The sequence below is a fragment of the Porites lutea genome, chromosome 11, assembly GCF_958299795.1.
Source record: "Porites lutea chromosome 11, jaPorLute2.1, whole genome shotgun sequence".
In the NCBI taxonomy this organism is placed as follows: Eukaryota; Metazoa; Cnidaria; class Anthozoa; order Scleractinia; family Poritidae; genus Porites; species Porites lutea.
In genome coordinates, this window is record NC_133211.1 from 8,230,347 (window position 1) to 8,236,335 (window position 5,989).

Genomic DNA, 5,989 nt, shown 5'->3' on the forward strand with positions numbered 1-5,989 from the left:
CGTCCTCAGATAATTAATTACTAGATATTAATAACACGCGCACTCTTAATATAAGCGTAGCAATATCCTCATAGTAAGTTAAGCATTAAATAAATAACACACAGACACTCAATTTCTGATATGAGATTGCAATCTACTTTTAGTAAATTAATTACTAAACTTAGTAAACCTATCACTAAATAACATGCACACTCGTTATTGTCGAATAAACATTGCGAGACCCTGTAGTAAATTAATCATTATATTAATAACATGCAGACATTCTTAATTCTTACATAAGCGATGCGACATACCAGTCTTAAATTAATCACTAGATAAATAACACGCGCTCACTTAATTTTTATGATTATCAAATCGTCCTCAGCTAATTAATTACTAGATATTAATAACACGCGCACTCTTAATATAAGGGTATCAATATCCTCATAGTAAGTTAAACATTAAATAAATAACACAGACACTCAATTTCTGATATGAGATTGCAATCTACTTCTAGTAAATTAATTACTAAACTTAGTAAACCTATCACTAAATAAATAACATGCACACTCATTATTGTCGAATAAACATTGCGAAACCCTGTAGTAAATTAATCACTATATTAATAACATGCAGACATTCTTAATTCTTACATAAGCGATGCGACATACCAGTCTTAATTTAATCACTAGATAAATAACACGCGCTCACTTAATTTTTATGATTATCAAACCGTCCTCAGATAATTAATTACTAGATATTAATAACACGCGCACTCTTAATATAAGCGTAGCAATATCCTCATACTTAATTCTTACGTTATTATTGCGATCTAGACTCATTTTGACGTGTAATTAGATAAAATTGGTACTAACATGGGTGTTTACTCTATAATTATACCCTTTTTCTTAAAGACGAAGAAACATTAAGCCTAATTACTTACAGCTTTTAAATAATATTAGGTAATAAATCAAGTAAAGCTAAATAATTATCATTAAATCATCTTGTCCTTGCATCATGTTCTTCAGGGATCATCATGGGCGAAGCGTCATCTGCAAAATTTCGAATAGACAGCTTGGTGAATAGGAATAGAAAAGATGAAGTTGTCACATCACGTTGCCATGGTAGCACATTTTCTGGATGACAACACAACAAAAACGTCACTTAAAAAGTTATTTATTCGCACTGTTTCATACTTCATCGATCTTATTCAATTTCATTTAATTTGTCAAATGTTGCCGAAATTTTCTGGAGTTGCATCCGAAATTTAAGAAAAAGAAAAAGAAAATTTTGTGTTGTGTTCACCTACTCCAGAAAGAAGGCACATGAAATTAGGAAGTTTTGTGTCACAGTTGTGCAACGACTGTTACGAAATCTACAAGAGTGTGAGGCACGTGCAGCATTGCTTTTTTGCTATTACTTTATCACTGTTTCTTGTTGCCATGGCCATCGTCGTTGGTTTAGCTCTCTAATATTGTGATCCAGAAATTCTGCTACCATGGTAATGTGACGTCACACTTCTTCTCTACATCGCTTTAATTTTAAGGAAACAGGAATGATTTTTAGAACTTCATGTTTAATGGGCATAAATTGAAGTATTTTCTACAGTGAGCATAGTTTGTAAAAATTGGCCAACCCCTGCCACATGTTCCCCCAAAATGCTCTGATCCCATGGCTGGTAGGATCACAGCTATCACTCATTTGTCATTTTCATACATCATTCAAAACCTTTCCAAGGCCAATTACATATATAGAGGAGCAAGGGTGGAGCAATGGTGATAGTACTTGATTTGCTCCCACCATTGTGGCCTAAGTTCAAATCATGGTGTCAACACCGCATGTAGGTTGAGTTTGTTGTTGGTTCTCTCCTTTGCTTCGAGAGGTTATTCTTCAGGTACTCCAGTTTTCCCCTCCTCTCCAAAACCACCATTTTCAATTTTAATTCAACCAGGAAATCAAGTAGATGAAGAACCACTTAGCAGATGGGCTACCTCTAAACTATTATTTATTTATGTACTTATTTATTGAAAAGTTTAAATGTTCTGAAGATTGTTCTGGTTGATAATCTCTTGGACCCTAACTTTTATGAAATTATTAGGCTCCCGCCCCGGTCCAAATGAGAGCTTTGAATAGTCAGGAAATTTCACAGAAGAGATTGAGGGATTCATTGGGGAAGCCCAAACCTATTTTTCAGTTGTACTGATAACCACTTTTTGCTAGCATACAATGCAGGTGCTCTACTGATTGTGGAAATTTCTCTTGCAATTTTTTTTACAAACATGTGCCAAACAACTTTAAAATCCTTTAGATTGCTAATTAAAGTAATGTGACGATCACTGACATCATAAGGGAAATCACCTATGACACTGCTAAGATACTTTCACATACCGGTACCTAATTAAGGACCTGGGATGGATTGTTCAAAGCAGGTGCGAAGTTTAAACTCAGATATGAAAGCTTAAAAAGAAAATTCAGTTTAATTCCTTTTGCCTGCAGTGTAGTAATTTGGTGCTCTGTAAGGAACAGAGAAAATTATCAGAGAAAATGCTTTTGAACAGAAGAATACGAGACCCAGATTAACATAATTTTAATCCTGGGTTAGCGCTAATCGGTTTTCGAACAACTGGGCCCTGATGACATTACCTACTGTTTTCTTTGATAATTTCTTGCCATCAGTCATCTGATCCTTCCTCTTTCCCTGGAAATAGACAAATACATATACCAGTAAATTCTTTAAACCATTTTATACAACTTCACACATTTGAACTGATCGAGCTGCCCATGTTGAGCCATGTCCCCTCTTTCTGCATGTGGTGTCATCAATTTTAATAAGTATATACCCAATTAAAGGAGAATTTGTCTAAACTCATGTAGGGGAAAGATATTTTTCAAACCGTAACAGAATATAAGCATGGTTAAGTCAAAGAGCCCGGACAAAAAAAAAAAGATAACCATGAAAAGTTGACTTCAAAATTTTGATAAAAGTCTTGTTTTAACTGGTTACCTGAGTGTATCTTAATCTTCCATTTAATCATAATGATTATGATGCACTGTCAGATGAAAACTGTGCAGTCTAGAAGCTTTTTTTATCCCTTTTTCTTGACTCACCACTTGCGTTAAAGGTTGGACGATTGCATCCTTGTATCCTCCTCAAGCAGAACATACCTGTAATTCTTTAAAAACATTGCAAACATAGCAGAAAGGAATAATATACATAAATATAATTTTTAAGACAAAAATGCATGCATGGTTAACAATAGAATTTAATGTGCAAGTTACAAAATAACTAATCATTTAAGCTTTACCACAGACGCGCGCAGTTGGGCATTTGCACACACACACTCTTTCTCTCTCTCTCGCACATGCCTCTCTCCCTCTCTCTCTCGCATGCAGGACACTTCAACACATTGGCACTGTCAACACAAACACTCTCCCTCTCCCTCTCTCACATGCAGGACACTTAAACACATTGGCACTGTCAACACAAACAATACATGAATGTAGAATTAAGAAAGAGATAACAAAGAGAGCTCAATTTGAGACTGAAAGAGAGGGTCAAGATGCTAGATCGAGGCAAAAGAATAGAGGGTCAAGATGCTAGATCAAGGCAAAAGACAAGTTCAAGAAAAGTAGGAAAAACTGAGGACAGCGAGTAGTTCAGTTCTTGTATGAGGGAGCGGCATTGAGGAGAGTTGACAATAGACAGCATATTAAAGGAGGAACACGATCGCGCAAAAATGTCATCATGTGATGGTGGATTATATTAGACAGCTGTATAGTGTGTTATAAAGATCGGTGATGGGAATGTTTGCTGGATTTTTGATTAATATAATTAATGTGGTTATAGTCAGTAAAAAGTTAAGTTGCGAGCTAATATCTAAAAATATCCCATAATTATTAAAAATCAAGGTAATGTTTAAAATAATACAAGGTGATGTTTAGAATAATACAAAAATTTAAAATTAAGGCTAAGTACACAAAGAATGCTTTGAAAAGAGAAGTTCAAGACTCGTACAAAAAACTGAGGACAGTGAGTACTTCAGTTCTTGTGTGAGTGAGCGGCATTGAGGAGAGTTGACAATAGACAGCATATTAAAGGAGGAACACGATCGCGCAAAAATGTCATCATGTGATGGTGGATTATATTAGACAGCTGTATAGTGTGTTATAAAGATCGGTGATGGGAATGTTTGCTGGATTTTTGATTAATATAATTAATGTGGTTATAGGCAGTAAAAAATTAATTAAATTGCGAGCTAATATCTAAAAATATCCCATAATTAATAAAAATCAAGGTAATGTTTAAAATAATACAAGGTAATGTTTAGAATAATACAACAATTTAAAATTAAGGCTAAGTACACAAAGAATGCCTTGAAAAGGGAGTTCAAGACGTTGGCCCTACATAAAGAAATCTGCCAAAAGAAATACCTAAAAATATCCCATAATTATTAAAAATCAAGGTAATGTTTAAAATAATACATTTATAGTTAAAAATATTTACAATACATGTAAAAATAGGAGCATATTAAGAGTAAACTAGAAAGATACTACAAGATATATATTTAAAAACGATCTTTTAAAAAGAACCCACGTTCCCAGCTTTAAACATTTAAATTGAAAAATCAAGTATAAATGCTATAATTATTCGCATGATTATTTAAAAATTAGTGAATAAATAAAGATTAAGATATAAAAGCACAGGAAGAAATAAAAACTGGAATACAAAATATACAGTAAATAAATACATTAATGGAAGATAATTTATAAAACTCTAATTGTATTTTAAGCAGTATTTAGGATATCAATGTACAGTAAATATTAATTTTCTTTTTAATCATTATTTATTTTTATTATTAATACTTAGTAACAGATGTAGTGCCAGCATACTCTCTTAATAAATCATTTACTTACTTACCTTCTTCATTAATATTAGTTGTTTACTTACTTACTTATGTACTTACATAATTACTTTTAATTAATCACCGACTAACTTACTTACTAATGGACATAACTTGAGAAATGAGAAACATCAGACACGTTCACCTAGAAAAAAAGACTAAACAATGAAAAATGCCATGCTGCACCTAATTATAAAAAAGAAAACTTGTCACAAACCTGTTAGGAAGGAATAATAGAACATAGTGGAAAAACAAACAAGTCTAATTATCTTACATAATAAATAAATAAGCCAACAGTAAACAACACTTTCACCTTATACTTCAATGAATGTCTTCAGTTATGGAAGAGTTGATCAACTGCCTTCAGAAGAAGAAGAAGATAAGATTAACCTACTAATACCACTACATTTCAGCGCATGGGTGGATAGGTGGGCCATTCCACCTTCCTCCTTAGTACTGATCTAAGAATAAGTGAAGCAAGAATATTTTACTACAGTAATTTAATCTCTTATCACCTCTGTAAGGCAGTGTAAAGTGAAGCAATTAGGTATAATTATAAAAATTGTTTTAAATGGTTAACTCCAAAAGTTTTTGCGTTTTGAATGAATTTGAAAAGCTTTAATTTCCACATTATATAAAGAAATAGAAAAACACTATAGCATAATTCCCAGTGATCAAAAGTTTCACCATTCGGTCAATGCGTTTCCAATAGGCCATGCAACCCTTCACCTAAGTTACATTCACTGCAATAATTTCACCATGTGGGTCTGGGGAAAGTAGCACAACTGCAAAACAATAGCAACCTAAAAAGAAACAGGACACCCAATCTCTACAAATACATACTTGCAATGCATGGAAGACTTTGGAAGAACTGAACCACATTTATCAACCAGAGAAACAGAGCAAACACTTACAGCAATGAGGAACCACTGAACCAAAGTCGTGGCAGAACTAGAGCACCTAGCCCTTAACTATGGAACTGCAGAACCACAAAATTAAAAAAAAAAAGCACATTAAAGAGAGAGAAAATACATACACTGTACTTACGATACTGAGGAACCACCGAACCAAAGTCGTGGTAGAACTAGAGAACCTAGCCCTTAACTATG

General features: G+C 33.5%; 1 long non-coding RNA gene across 1 annotated transcript in view; it reads right to left on the minus strand.

Annotated features, from left to right (window-relative positions):
* The window catches only part of LOC140951819 (uncharacterized), a 6,409-nt gene extending 2,833 nt beyond the window's left edge, over positions 1–3,576 (minus strand). Inside the window, exons 1-3 of the long non-coding RNA XR_012167319.1 lie at positions 3,088–3,576; positions 2,623–2,677; positions 1–1,031 (exon numbers count right to left, since the gene is read on the minus strand). The exon at positions 1–1,031 is cut by the window's left edge and continues 2,833 nt beyond it. This is a non-coding gene — a long non-coding RNA (uncharacterized lncRNA). The remainder of the gene's footprint in view (positions 1,032–2,622; positions 2,678–3,087) is intronic.
* Positions 3,577–5,989: the final 2,413 nt, after the last annotated feature.